Source organism: Meles meles, chromosome 2, assembly GCF_922984935.1.
Source record: "Meles meles chromosome 2, mMelMel3.1 paternal haplotype, whole genome shotgun sequence".
In the NCBI taxonomy this organism is placed as follows: Eukaryota; Metazoa; Chordata; class Mammalia; order Carnivora; family Mustelidae; genus Meles; species Meles meles.
The window spans coordinates 143481855-143498252 of NC_060067.1; the positions used below are offsets into that span (position 1 = coordinate 143481855).

General features: G+C 39.2%; 1 protein-coding gene across 2 annotated transcripts in view; it reads right to left on the minus strand.

Annotated features, from left to right (window-relative positions):
- FHIP1A (FHF complex subunit HOOK interacting protein 1A) overlaps positions 1-16398 on the minus strand; it is a 228112-nt gene that overhangs the window by 140808 nt on the left and 70906 nt on the right. For both annotated transcript variants that reach the window (XM_045993518.1, XM_045993525.1), the window contains exon 2: positions 12029-12155. The gene's annotated coding sequence lies outside the window, so the exon portion shown is untranslated. The remainder of the gene's footprint in view (positions 1-12028; positions 12156-16398) is intronic.

A 16398-nucleotide genomic window follows, 5' to 3' on the forward strand; every position in this document is an offset into this window, starting at 1 on the left:
AACCCTAAGATCATGACCTGAGCTGAGATCAAGAGTTGGATGCTTAACCAACTGAGTCACCTAGATATCCCCTGTCCTTTTTTTTCAACCATTTAAAAATGCAAAAACTATTATCAGCAAGTAGATTATTTTAAAACAAAAAAACCAGGCAGCGGGCCAGATTTGGTCCATGGGCCATTGTTTGCCAAACTCTACTTTAACTACCACTTTTTCAAATACATGTAAACAGTACACAGATAGTATTATATTTAATAAAATACCAATTTACTTAAAAGTATGACTAGGGTCTTCATAACATTCTATCAATATTATTTTCTCAAATGACGAAAAACAGAACTAGGGGCAAAATCTTACAGCAGTCCATGGAATGTTTTTACTTTAGGAAAGTATGTTTATTCTCAACAGCCTGTAGAAAACGACCCAAAAAACATCCCCACAAGTCTGCCCTTTCCCCGCCAAACATAATCTAAACCTCACGTTCCCATCCCTCAGTCCCCAAATCCTTGACTATATAGTGTTGTTTTAGAGGTTTGTTTTCAGTGCTTTTAAACTGACACTACTTTGGTTTATATTTAACATGTTTTTCATACACCCTCTCTTTATCTAACCTTCTGGAATGCACCTCTAAAATTAATCTATTCCTGACTACAGAGGTCACTGGGACACCTTATCTTACTTAAGGGTCACTTACATAAACACATATGCTCCATAATCCTCTCACTTTCTGCCTGTAGAAACAAATATATACTCATATATTAATAGAATTGCCCTGGAAATGATGACAAGTTCAAAAAGACCCAGGGTGGGGGGGGTGCCTGGGTGTCTCAGTGGGTTAAAGCCTCTGTCTTCAGCTCAGGTCATGATCCCAGGGTCCTGGGATCGAGGCCTCCATCAGGCTCTCTGCTCAGCGGGGAGCCTGCTTCCTCCTCTCTCTCTCTCTCTCTCTCTCTCTCTCGGCCTACTTGTGATCTCTGTCTGTCAAATAAAAAAATAAAATCTTAAAAAAAAAAAAAAAAAGAATTTCCTTCAAAAAGACCCTAGGACTACACACAGGTAATTCTCTAATCCCACTACCTAATCTGAGAATTTAAGTTTTGTGGTGCTTTTGTTTTTAACAGCTACAACAAATGCCACGGGGGAAAATAAAAAGACCCAGCAACTTCTGTTATTTCAATTTACTCATTTCCATTAGGTGAGGTCTAAATTATTAGGAAAAGTAGAAAAAGGATCTCTAAACAAATTTAGTAAGACATGTCTAATATGTAAACTACAAAGTCTACAGGATACATCTGCCATCGTTTACTCTTCTTTGATTAAAACATCAATATACAACTTCACCTTTGATGCTGAGACCCTAAAACTAGCAAAGCAGCAGTTGATCATCAAAATAGAAGGCATATTCATCTGAATTCCTTTTTAAATCATAAAAACAATATATAGTCATTGCAAAGAAAGTGTAGAAAACATAAAGATAGGAAAAATCCCTCAAAGCACAAGAGATGAACTATTTTTAAAGCTTTAATATCTGGGTGCCTAGATGGCTCAGTTGGTTAAGTGTCTGCCTTTGGCTCAGGTCAGGACCTCAGGGTCTTGGAATGGAGCCCCACATTGGACTCCTGGCTGGGCGGGGAGCCTGCATCTCCCTCTCCCCACTGTTCATGTTCTCTCTCTCTTGTTATCGCTCGCTCTCAAATAAATAAAATCTTTTAAAAAAAGGTTTTATGTGCTTGCTTCAGCATCACATATACTAAAAAAAGGTTTTAATATCTTTCTTTCTAGTCTTTTTCCTATATTTTCTAATAATTTCATAAATTTCACAAAATCAGAAGCCTAAGTGTGTATGTACACATTTGGCAAAAGAATTGGCAACACATATCAACAAATCTTTAAAGGCCCCATATCTTTAGTCTCTCCTGTCCATTCTTCTATAAATCTACCAGGAATCTAACTAGAATTATTACAGATGTCCTAAGCCTTTCGTCAAGGAATATTTCTAATAGTGGAAAGTTAAAACAAGTTGCATTCAATAATAGAAAGGATTAAATATATATGGCTCACCCTTAGAGTGGAATGAAGAACATTAAAACTAGAATTTTTTATAAAAGAATTTAATGACTTGGCATCAAATCTTGATTCTTGCTCTTTCTCTTCAATATTATATCCTGAGAATTTTCCTACATCATTATCAAAATTATCCAATGTACAGAATTTAGATTTTAGATTTATAGAAAAGTAAAGAGAAGGAAATTGAAGACAAATTCCCTCCTTCTTAATCTCTCTTGTCAAATCTTTTGCTTAAATGTTCTTCTCCCACCAGAAGATTGGGACACATCCCATGAGATTAAGAAGGTATACTCTCAAATCAATCAGTGCAAATACCCAGAAAAGAATAATACTTTAGATATTTTATATACCTTCAATTAAATCTCACAAAATATCTCAAAAGATTGCTAATTCTCTCCTTCCTTATTTTTTTAAAGATTTTATTTATTTGAGAGTGAGGGAGAGAGAGAACACACGCAGGGGAGGGGCACAGGGGGATGGATAGAGGAGGAGAAGAGGGACAAGCAGACACTGCACTGAGTGAGAAGCACCACCTTGGGCTCAGTCTCACAACCCTGAGATCATGACCTAAGCTGAAATCAAGAGTCCAATGCTTAACCACTGAGCCACCCAGATGCCCCTTCTCCCCTTTCTTATTAAAAAATTCCCAGTTTGGGGGCACCTGGGTGGCTCAGTGGGTTGGGGCCTCTGCCTTGGCTCAGGTCATGATCCCAGGGTCCTGGGATGGAGCCCCGCATCGGTCTCTCTGCTCAGCCGGGAGCCTACTTCCTCCCCTCTCTCTCTGCCTGCTTCTTTGCCTACTTGTGATCTCCGTCTGTCAAATAAATAAATAAAATCTTTTAAAAAAAAATTCCCAGTTTGATAGTAGCAGCCAATATCTAAGGCAAAAACTCTACGTATTTCCCAGCTTCCCTTGCAGCCAGAGGTAATACGGTGATACAATCTGACCAATGAGTATGAGGGTAAATCCACTGAAGGCCTTTCAGGAAAGCCTCTAAAAGGGGTGGGAGCAAGAGGCAGATTGCTGGCAAGCTCCCCCTTTCATTTTGACCTTTCTCTTCTTTCCAAGAATGAAGACCTACAGATAGCTAGATTTCTGATACCAGATGAGAACACAGGGACAAGGATCAAACCCAAGAGAGTGAAGCAGAAAGATACAGAGACCTGGGTCCCCAATAATCAAGAAACTACTCTACTAAGTAGTAGTTTAGCCTAGTGCTAGACTTATTTTATGTGGAAAGAAAAATAATCCCCTAATTTGTTTGAGGCATTGATTCTGGTAGTTACTTATGGGTGAGCCCAACCCTAACTGATACATCAACTTCTAGAGTTGTTTTTTTTTTTTTAATATTTTATTTATTTTATTTGACAGAGAGAGAGGTCACAAGTAGGCAGAGAGGCAGGCAGAGAGAGAGGGAGAAACAGGCTCCCCACTGAGCAGAGAGCCCGATGCGGGGCTCGATCCCAGGACCCTGAGATCATGACCTGAGCGGAAGGAGAGGCTTAAACCACTGAGCCACCCAGGCACCCCTACAGTTGTTTTTTAAAAAGGTAAGATGCAGGTGGATTTGGCCGAAATCAATTAGCTCATTTAAATACTTGTTTACTCTTCCACACAATCAAGATCTACTGAAGAACTATCCTGGGCAGTGGAAACACAGAAATAAATCATGTACCTTACAGGCTGAGAGAAGCAACTGAACAATCAAAACACAGTTTGATGACTCATCATCAAAGATGATCCTCATCTTTGGGAACAGGTAGGGAAAGAATAGGTATGCTACAAGAAGAGATAAGAAAAAGCATTTAACCCAAATTGTTGAAAGATAATTGGGATCAGAGGTGGCTTTCCAGGTTGATTGGAAATTTGAGACCTGAAAATGGAAATGATAGTGTTAGCCAGACAAATGAGGCAATGAGGGAGGAGTATTCCAGGTGAAGGGAAGAGCCTATGCAAAGGCCCAGAGGAAGAAGGAGGGACATGACACGCTGTAGGGAATGCAAACAGTCTACTATGCCAGAGCACAGAACTGGAGTGGGAGTGGGGACAGTGCTTCTCCTGGGAACTGCCAAAATTACACATGCCAACCCTTTCTGTGCCAGAAAAGTCTCTGAGTTGTTTTTTTTTATTACTCTTCTTTTATGTCTATAAATAGAAATTAAGGACCAAGAGAGGCAAAAACAGAGAGGTCATTTATCTTTTATTTTCTAACTTTCAATATGCCAGATACCACCCAGATATTACCTGCACCTTTCCAGCTCTCTGCCTTATGGTGAGATCCTTCAAATGTCTGAAACACCCTTTCTGAGGAAGAACTGGTGGGGCTTACCCAACGGTGGAGTGGAATAATGGAGGACTCGCCCAACACTAGCGAACTGATGGGGGGGATGGGGTGGTGAGTGTGGAAGTGTCATAGTCAGATTTGCTACAAGAAGAATAATACACTGGTAATAATGGAAAGAAATGGATGGAAAGAGGACATGGGTTACAATCGCAGGGGTGAGAGATGATGGAGGCCAGGGCCAGAATACTGACAACAGAAAACAGAGAAGTGGATGTGTGCTTTTGAGAGTTAACAGGTGGGCTCAAGAGGACTGTGCAGACATGCAGAGGGAACGAGGGTGAAGTAAAGGGTAATCCTAGATGGCTTGGCTACTGAGAGAAAAAGGCAGCAGAGCACAATGATGAAGACTACATACTCCGGGATTCTATCTCCACCGATTTAACAGTTCTGCGACCTTGGGGGAGCTACTTAAGCATGTGTGCCTCAGTTTCCACATTCCTATAATGGGAATAACAATAGAATCTATCTCAAAGGATTTTGTCAGAGTTACATGAAAGTCCATAGAGCAATGCCTGGCATGCAGGAAATGCTGGATAAATGCTGGCTACATAAAGGGTGATGGTGATGCCATTCACCAGGACAGGAACGTGAGGGGAGGCACAGATTTCTAGGGAGTAGAAAGAGGAGTTTTTCAGATATTTTAACCAGATCTACCTGTGGGACACCCAGTAGGCAGCTGATTGTACAAAGCTAAAGCTCAGAGGGGAGCTCTGAGCACCAGGTGCTACTACAGAAAGAGTGATACAGAGGGGACATTTGAGCAAGGCCTGGCAAGCACGCAGAAGTGGGCCCTGAGGGGACAGCTTGTGGGTGAGACACGGAGGAAAGAATTCACATAGTCCCTAGGGCACACTGACATTCAGGGGAAAAAGGAAAAAAAACTGAGAAGGAGCAGTCACTGAGACAAGACGAAGACTCACAAAAAAATAATTCTAGTAAGGTTGTACCATAAAAATCGAAGAAACAAAAATATGGATGACACTTGGGGAAGCAGAAATCTTTCCTCTGCCCTTCTAGGTTCTTCTGGCTGGTCTGGTAATTAAACTGACATAAGACAGACGAACAGGAGAAAAACAAATTTCATTACCTACCTTCAGGAGCCCCATAAAATATGTGACTCACAGACAGTTGGGCAATTGAGGTTTATATACCATCCTGAGCTAAGGAGAAGGGGGTTGGGGTCTGAGACTTCGAAGGGGAGAAAGACAATTTACAGAAGGATGGGAAGAGCTCATATTTGGTAAACAAATGTTTTCCATGCCATGCAGAGACAGAGGGACACAGAAAAGGAACTTGATCTCCAGGCCTTCCCCCCAGCTTACCACAGCTAGACCATATTCTTTGTAATTATCTCTGGTGATAGTTCTCTTCCTGGAACAAGCCCTCTATATAAATTCTTTTAGACAGCTAAGGGGGAGGTAAAAGCTCTTCCTGACTCTTTTGGCCTTAACTGAATTCAGCTCAAAGTAATCCACATGCCAAAGTGGCACATTTTAGGGAGGCTTGATCTGAAACTCCTTCAGAAGGCAGAGGAGGGGAATGCGTCACACACAGGGAACAAGCTCAGAGATTAGAAATAAAGGGTAGGGACAAAAAGATCTCAAAAAAAAATGCAGTAATCCCTGAGAGCCAGTGTTTAAAGTTTATTAATTATTTTTATAAATTACCTAGAAGAACCACATAATAAAATCTTCCAGTTGGTAAGAGTCAGAAAGCTCTTTGAGCGAGCAAACTGCCTTACTAATGAGGATAAGCCTCAGAAAAATCTCATATAGTAATCTAAGTAGGCAAGAAAGAGTAAGATTTTTCAAGGAAAGAAGTCAGAACATAATGACTTCAGTGAAAAATAATCCCAACTGCATTTTACAAATAAAGTTCTGGCCACGGCACCAGCATGCTAATAAATAAATAAAATCTTTAAAAAAAAAGTTCTGGCCTCCAAGCTTTCAGTTACTGAACCCCCCAAATCAAAAAAGCTATTTTTAAGCCATATACTTCAGGACTTGAAGGAAACTCAGAGACACCCACCGGTTCAGATCGCAGATATGAGAACTTACTAAAAAGCAGATAGTGGAGTCATCCAAGACCTACTGAATCAGAATCTCAGGGTATGAAGTTAGAAAAATTTACTGTTTTTTGAAATTTTTAAAATAAGCTCACCAGATAATTTATGTGCACACGAACATTTGAGAACCCTTGATTTATCTACTGGAGACCAAGGGTGAAAGAATGTGAATGGCTTGGACAACAGCACACAGCTATGAGAGGGTCTAGGGCAATTCTCAAACTTTAATATGCATCCAAATCATCAGGAGGTTTTGTTAAATATAAATATCCAAGTTCTACCTCCAGAGTTTCTGATTCAACCCTGGAATTTCCATTTCTATCAAGTGTCCAGGCGAGGCTGTTGCTGCTCATCTGGGGACAACACTCTGACAACCTCTGGTCTGCAGCAGAGTCATTAGAGACTTTCCTCTGTACATCAATTCAATACAGCTCTGAACCCTTAAAGACCAAGAAAAGGCAAAGTGTTTCAGGATGATGTTGAAATGAAATAGAAAACATGACCAAACATAAATTACATACATTTATTCTAAGCCATTCCGGTAAACTAGAAGACACATAGAGAGCTGGAAAAGATCCAGACTAAGCTAGGATGAAATTACAAGGGTCAGGGAACATGTGAAGAAACAAAACCAACTGAATAAAGAAAAAGACCAAATTCACAAAAGAAGGTAAAAATAGATGCTGATTGTAAAATCTATAAATTAGGAAAAGGTGCATGCAGAATGAACAAATTTCAAAATAACATTCAAGAGCTATTTTAATTATTTGTCTTTTTAATTTATTTGTCTTTTAAGAAGTCATCTTGAGTATCTTTCTATTTTAGTCAACTCAGGAAATCTAGTCCCAAACCCATCTTGAGGCTAGATTTTTTTTTTTTTTTATTCAAAACCACTTTTGAAAATGGTTTCCCACTGGTCCTGCACAGAGCCATGGGAGCCACAGAGAAACATTCCTCACTCACCGCCCCAATCCTGCATGACTCAGATATCCAGTATTACCGCAGAAAGACAGCATTCTAGTGCTGTTCTAACTGCTACTCTTTTCTCATGTAGACAAGTCTTAACCCTGAAATACTATATTCAAATATGTAATTCTCTCAACAGCTCAGGATACCTGTAATTGCCTCTATCTGCCTGCTATTTGTCTCGCCGTTCCAAGAACACGTCCAAAATCCATACCCAGATGAATTCCCCTGACAGCATCTCCTCAGGACCATCAGAAACATTTTATATCATATTGTCTCCCAACTCCTTTCAAACCCATTTTCCATTTACGGTACTTGCTGTGTTACCTTTAGTATCTGCTATCATTTCCTCCGAAGAAAGTAATACACCTAAAGTGTTCCATCCTTTCATTTTCCATGGGACTCCTACACCCACCTAAGCTGCTCCTTCTACCTTCTAAGTACCTTGCCCAGGCTGTCCTCTCAGTCACATATATTTGCTTTTATATTTTTCCCACTCAGCGTCCAATACCCTCCTCACCTTCCAAAAATAACCTCACTTCTAAGGATACGGTATCTGGGTTTTGAACTTTTCAAAACCAGTGTAAATATCGTTCTGTCAACACACATACTGCTTTTTACAGCTAAGAGGCAAAAATAGGTTGCAAATAACTTCTGCTACACAGACAGGTGAATGGTTTGAGCTGGCTGAAGGTTTTCCCCAGGACTCATTACTGGTTATTCTTTACCATGAAAAGGTTGCTTCTGTTTATGTTTAGTTGAAACTAAAGCTCCCTAAAACATTAGAGGATCCCTCATTGGCCAGAGTTAACTGGAAAAAAAAAAAAAAAAAAAGCCCGTAACAGGTCACAGACACACATACACACCCATACCTAAAAACCAAAACTCAGAGTTTACCACAACCAAAGCCCAAATATAAGAGTTACTGTCCACCAATTAACAAACATAAAATTTAAACACAGGCTCTATGCTAACCTACATTTACTAAGTCTTAGTTTAAAGTGGGCTTCAAGTCTATGCAATGCCCTACTGTTTCTGAACTATCTTCTTATTTACAAACAGAGGACTTTCTGGAAATTCCTACATAGATGCAACATAGTCATTTATGATCTGCTTTTCTTTTCCTTAATCTAAACTGTCTTTAAAAGTATAAACTTTGCCAGGTACCTGGGCGGCTCAGCTGGCTAAGTGTCTGCCTTTGGCTCAGGTCCAGGGATCAAGCCCCATGTCGGGCTTCCTGTTCAGCGGGAAGTCTGCTTCTCCATACCCCCACCCCCACCCCCAGCTCACGCACTCTCTCTCAAGTAAATAAACAAAATCTTTAAAAAAAAAAAAGTATAAACTTTGCTTCAACAAAGAGTATTGGTAAAACCAGATACACACAAAGGAATGAAGTTGGACCCTTACTTTACACCATATACAAAAATTAACTCCATATGGATCAAAGACCTAAAATAACAGCTAAAACTATAAAACTCTTAGAAGAAAACATGGGGGGAAGCTTCATGACGTTGATTTGCTCAGGCAACAAAAGTGAAAAGAGACATACTGAACTACATCAAAATTTAAAACTTCTGTGCATCAAAGGACAGAGCAAAAAGGCAATCCACCAAAAGGGAGATTTTTTATATATACGTAGATATATATACACACACACACATATATATGTATATATATACACATATATGCATAGATGTATACACACACATATATATGCAAGCCCTATATCTGACAAACGGTGAACATCAGAATATGTGAGAGAGAAAAACCTACAAATTGACAACAAAAAGGCAAATGACCCAATTAAAAAATGCACAAAGGACTTGACTAAATATTTCTCCCAAAATGGTACACAAATGACCAACAAGCATATGAAAAATCTTTAACACCACTTATCATTAAGGAAATGAAAATCAAAACCTCAAGATACCACCTCATACCCATCAGGATGGCTGCTGCCAAGAAACAACCAAACAAAAGAACAACAAAAGCCCAGTGTCAGTGAGGATGAGGAGAAACTAGAACTCTTGGGTACTACTGATGGGCATGTCAAATGATGTAGCTGCTGTGGAAAATAGGGCTTCCCAAAATCAAACATGGAAGTACCATTTGATCCAGCAATTCCACTTCTAGATACATACAGCCAAAAAAACTGAAAGCAGGGGCTCAAACATATTTATAGACCATATTTATTATGTACAGGCAGCATTATTTGCCACAGCCAAAAGGGGAAGGAACCCAAAAGTCCAACAATTGATGAAAGGATAAAAAAAATGTGGTGGAACAGTATTCAGCCTTAAAAAGTACGGAAATTCTGACACATGCTACAACATGGACGAATGTTATTCTAAGTGAAACAAGCCACTAACAAAAAGACAAATACTGTATGAGACCACACATATGAGTGATCTAGAACAGTTAAATTCATAAAGACAGAAAGTAGAATGGTGGTTGCCAGGGGCTGAGGGAAGGGAGATGGAGAACTGTTGTTCAGTATAGTTTCAATTTTGCAAGATGAAAACATTCTGGAGATCGGTTGCACAGCAATGTGAATATACTTGGTAATACTGAACTATATACATTTAAAAATGGTAAAAATGATAAATTTTACATGGTATGTTTTAACACAATTTTAAGGTATAAACTTAATGGAATACTTCATACTAATAAATATTTGAAGAAAGAAGCATCTCAAGGTAATAGCCTTTACTTAGGAATCTATAGACACATTTTTATTTTAGATAAAGTAATTATGTCTCAATATTAACATGCACAGAATGCTATAGTTGTACATATCTTTTAAAGTAAAGGTATAATCTGTGCACTTGAAAATATCTAAAAAATAACACTTTATACAGAAGGTGTGCATCCCCTAAAATTAATAAATTTATAGGACCAATTACTAAAGAATGTACATGGTAATGAAAATAACTTCGTATCAAAGGCCACTATTTCATTTCATTTTAATACTCGCTTTCGTTTGAGGGGTTGAAAGAGCTTCACAAAATCTCAGGACACTGTATTTTTTCTGTTTGAGCCATGAATCACACAGCAAAAGTTTCCTCACAATGTTTACTGAAAAATGCTGGACTGGGGCCCCCGGGTGGCTAGCTTGGTCGGTTGGGCTCCTGACTCTTAACTGCAGCTCAGGTCGTGAACTGAGGGCTCTGGGATAGAGCCCTGCATTGGGCTCTGTGCTCGGCAGGCAGTCTGCTTGAGATTCTCTCTCTCTCTCTTCCTCTGCCCCTCCCCCACCACTCCCTTGCACATGTGCGCTGGCTCTCTCTAAAATAAAAATTAAATAAATCTTTTTTGAAAAAAAACAAAACACTGGGCCAGATGCTAAGTGAGCGTAGCACAGACAGGAGCCTCCAACGCTTCCCCACTCCTCTTGACCATCCACAATTGAATAAGAGACCTGAGATACCACTTATTAGCAAATTGAAAGAGCAGATATTTCATGAAATTTAATGTTTGGCATCTAGATGTCAAAATCAGATTTCTCCATTAGCATTCAAGGAAAAAATATATCCATTCTGAATTTAGACATAGAGTTCAAAGTACATTTTTAGTCAATTACATTCTCAATTTGATCTAGTAATAAGCTACTTGAGAATATAGTCCTATGTTCTCAATACATATATACAAAAAAGCCCTATATATAGGGCTTGCATATATATATGTGTGTGTGTGTGTATATATTCAAAGCAAAAATCAAGGAAATAACTAAGTAACACCTTTACATAAAAAAACACAAAGATGAGATAGAAATAAGAATTTACTACCTAGGGAGTGTCAACTGTTGACAGCTCCTGTAACATGCAGATTCCCAAACCCTTCCCCCTCCCATTCTGGTTCTGACATACTAGATTGGGACCTAATAATTTGATTTTTTAATGGGCATTTTTAACAAACACTCTAATAATACTTGGAGTAACAATGCAAAACACACCACCAGCAAGATGCAAATTACACTGGCTCAGAGGTATACCTTATAAGGAAGTTTAGATCTCATTTTATTTAACCTCATCAATACAGGAGCCCTTTCTACAATGCTGACAGGTTGATTGATTGATTTTAATAAGAAAGAATACCAGCATTTACATAGTCAAATAAATAGCACATGCTTCTCTGCAAGCTTATAAAAACATATTGCTTATTTTAATAATACTGCCATTGTTTGAAACCTAGAATCACCTTTTCTTAGAATCAGCTTTCAATACAGTGTATAAGCCTTCAAACACACAAATTACAGAAAGGAAAACTGTTTTCATTATATCACTGCACTGTCTGGTTTTTGATCAAAATTAGAGCCCCCCAGATTCACCACCTTAGCGCTAAAGGAATTTCGACAACTTCCCAAACATGCCCCAGAGGGTTGAGATTTGCCACCATAGAGAATGCCACCAGAGGATTAAGATGCTATTCCAAAAAATAAATAAATTTTAATGTTTTGAGGACAGTCTCTCAAAAAAAGAATGGTTTTGAACAAGATCGTGTTGACTTGGACGTGTGAGTTCAAATAGGCTTTTTTTAAAGCATGCTATTGAACATTACTAAATTCATATCAATAGTAGTAAGACATTACCTGTGATTGCTCTCTTCAGGAGCCTACTGCTGAGCTGTATTTGCTCTCTCCACTGTATCAGAGCGACAGAAAAGATCTCCCCAACACTTGGCAATGCTGGAAACTCCCAGAAGAAGGCTTCCAAGATCTGTAGAAAGAATTTTAAAAAATGTTCTGTTATCATTAATAAACTAGGAAACCCAGTCTAAGATTCTCAAGTTTGTGTCCCCTCCCTTTACTGCCATTTATGGTTACTGAGTGGGTTCTCCTCAGACTACACTTAGCTTTATCATCAAGGAAATTAAAAGCATAAAGTCCTGTCCCCATGCTTTAATAAAACCACTTTTTTGCTCCAAAAATATCACAAGAATTCTTTCAAGGCTGTTGGCTCTGAACCCCATCACTTCATCTTTTTTTTTATGATTTACTTACTTATTTTTTTTTAAAGATTTTATTTATTTATTTGACAGGCAGACATCACAAGTAGGCAGAGAGGCAGGCAGAGAGAGAGGAAGGGAAGCAGACTCCCTGCTGAGCAGAGAGCCTGATGTGGGGCTCGATTCCAGGACCCCAAGATCATGACCTGAGCTGAAGGCAGAGGCTTTAACCCACTGAGCCACCCAGGTGCCCCTACTTATTTTAGAGAGAGAGAGAGAAGGGGGAGGGGCAGAGGGAGAGGGAGGGAATCCTCAAGCAGACTCCCCGCTGAGCATGGAATCCCATGCAGGACTCAATCCCGGAACCCTGAGATCATGACCTGAGCCGAAACCAATAATTAGATGCCGAACCAACTAAGCCACCCAGGTGCCCCAACACCACTTCAAACCACACCAGTGGGGACTAAGGAGGACACTTGTCCTGATGAGCATCAGGTGTTATATGGAAGTATTGAATCACTATACTGTACTACTGAAACTAATATAACACTGTATGATAGCTATACTTGAATTAAAATAAAATATATATATATACACACACACACATACGCACTTATATTTAAAACATGAAAACCATTTAAATGCCCAATAACTGGGGAAGAGTTAAGCGAATTTGACGCAACATAGTTTACTTAACCATGATTTTGTCAGCCATCAAAAACTTTTATGAGTTTATAATAAAATTGGAAATGCCATTTATCATATAAAGAAAAAGCAGAGTACAATGCTGTAATTATATATGATCACAACTACTTATGCAAAAGCAAGAAATAAGATATAATTTGTTTCAATCAAGTTATAAGTATTAGGTAAACTATTTCCCCAACTTACATTGGTTAAGGTGAGTAATTCAAGTCAGAGTCTAGTATAACAAATAGATCTTTTCAAAATCTCTGTGTAACAAGGATGAACCACCCATGAATGTGATAATTTTTCTGCAACAATCCAATATATTAAAGATGGTTTCCTAGAAGTCACTGTCAGAGGTTTTATGTTTGACCTACAGGTGCCTCAAAGGCTTAGAAGGTAATACCTTTTCTTGTAGCAAATATTTCATGAAAGCGGGAAAAAAATGGGGGTGTCTTGGGAGGAAGACCTCAGTGTGAACTTAACCTCTAAAACCAGGCACAGTGGCGGTAATGACCAGGCAGAAGAAGGGTGAGTATAAGACTAAAGAATAAAAGGTAACATTTTCCATTCAAATAAATCAATTCTTCATATCCTTAAAAGGAGATAGCAGGTTCAAAATGGAGTCACTAGTGCTAAATCCTGTCAGCAAACCAAGACTTAATACCTAATCTAATTGCATTTCAACCCACCACAATCCCCCCAGGAACGTGACCTTTAGCCAGTCAACATAGAATTAGCTGAATGAGCACCACCGAGATAATCCACCCAATAGACCCCTTCCATCTCCCTTACGAAGACAAACTTGCCTGAAACAATGCATTCTTTGCTAATAATTTCCTTTTTCCACCCCCTTTCTGCCTTTAAAAACCCTTCTTCTTGAACAACTTTGTAAGCTCCTTTCTATTGCGACGGGATCCTGCCCAACTCATAAATCAGTTGAATAAGGCCAATTTATCCTCAAATTTATTCAGCTGAATTTCTGTTGTTTAAAAAATACCAAAAATTTGGGGTGCCTGATTGACTCAGTGGTTGACCATCCAACTCTTAATTGGGAGTGGGGTCATAACCTCAGGGTCGTGAGATCCACGCTGGGTGTGAAGCCTGCTTAGGATACTCTCTCACTCCCTCTCCTTCTGCCCCTCCCCCTGCACCCCCACCACTAGCTGGGGTGCACAATCTTTTTCAAAAAAATTTTTTTTCTTTAGGACCTTCAAATCTGCCTTCTCCACTCTAATCAATTAATCATTTATTAAGCATCTGCGGCAACATCACAGTTAAATTCATAATCACATCTCGGGCAATTTCATCACAAGACATTTTACAAGGAATGGAATGCTACTTTCTCCATAATCCCATGTGAACAGTTTTATCATCATGTACGGGAGAGATACAGGCTCTTCTATGGCCTCTTAAGAATTACAGATTGCTTCCAGATGCTTTTCAGGTGATTTTGAGCCTTTCTTCATTCTGTGACTGCTGAATTATGAAAGGGCATCTCTAATTCATGAGAAATACTTCTCTCATCTTAGTGTCCATTATCATATATCCTCCCCTTACACTCAACATTTTGAGGCGCTCACACATAGCTTTTACTTAGGCGATAAGGCATCGCTGTGTGTGGGTGAGGGCTTTACTGAGAACCACTTCTATTTCACCATCATGATTCTCTGGCAGCAACACTTCAGGACTCCAAAGGAAGCCGGGTCCTTTGACAGTAATGCAGAGAATGACATAAAAGCAGGGTTAAACAGAACTCAAGTAAACTAAAAGGACTCTTAAAATTCGCTGGGTCTTGATAATTCTCTTCATTGTCATCTCATTTAAAAACAAACTATTTCGGGGCACCAGTGGGTTAAGCCTCTGCCTTCAGCTCAGGTCATGATCTCAGGGTCCTGGGATCGAGCCCCACATCGGGCTCTCTGCTCAGTGGGAAGCCTGCTTCCTCCTCTCTATCTGCCTGCCTCTCTGCTTACTCGTGATCTCTCTCTGTCAAATAAATAAATTAAAAAAAAAAACAACTATTTCTTCTGCTAAAAAGAGGGTGGGGGTTGGCAGTTAACAACTCAGTCACACTCAAATCTCTGCTCAGGCAAGTGCTCTCCTTCAAACAAAATGTCCTACATCCATATAATAAAATCAAATTCAGGCTCACACTCCTGTGTGACAGCGATGTCACATCCCTAATTTCAACAAAAGAACAAAATTTAAACTTCATTTCCAGATGGCATAAATTCAACGAATTTAGACCTCTGCTATGCTGAGTTCAGAAACCTGTTAACAGACAGGAATATACAAAAAGTATTAGCAAAACCACCAAATGAACATGGCAGGGGGGAGGGATGGATAATTAATACCTACATCATAAATTTCTCCCTATAATCAGTAAAACAGATGCGGGGTTTACACAGGAGGTGTGGATTTATCCATAGCACTATATTAATTGACCTCTGTTATAATCAAGTGCTTTCCTGCAAGGTAATTAAATCAATCAATCAAAGCAGAAGTCTCTAAAAGTTCAACAAGTTCATTCCAACACATGCAACTGACTATGAGCTAATTATTGAATAATTTCATTCTCCAAAAGAGCTGACCTGAGATAGATTATATTCACATGTGGACACTGTAGAGCAGAACAAAATGTTCTATGTGGTCTTAACAATCTTCACTGATTCCATTAAGCATATAGTAACTCAGCCTTAAAATGGATGCACTTAAACCCAATCCCTGAATTCACAGATGATAAAAATGAAGTACAAGAGGCAAACGGGCCTGTTCAAGAGGGAAAAGCTGGAAACTGTGAAGACAGAGATAGGTCCCGTATCTTCTGAGCCACAATGATGTTATCTTCTCCACATTAAGCTCACAGTTCCTCAACTATACTACCCATTAAGTTGATCTTATTCCTTTCCCTGACCAGCAAAACTTTTTTTTATTATCATATAATGTATTATTTGCCCCAGGGGTACAGGTCTGTGATTCATCAGTCCTACACAATTCACAGCACTCACCATAGCACACACTCTCCCCAGTGTCCATCCCCCAGCCACCCCATCCCTCCCACACCCTTCCACTCCAGCAACCCTAAACCTTTGGGAAAAGTTGAAACACATCAAGCTTCAATCTTCAATTTCCATTCAATCAATCCCTGAGATTCTGCTTTAGATACATAGAGTCGTCTCTTTACCCAAGAAACCCAGCGTAAATTGGATGACTTTTGGAAAGTCTTAACCCAGAAATAAATTAGTGAGTTGTAGCATATCCCAGAGGAGGAAAAACAGGCAGGGAGAGATGACAGGCATCTTAGGAATGAATCAAAAAGTTTAT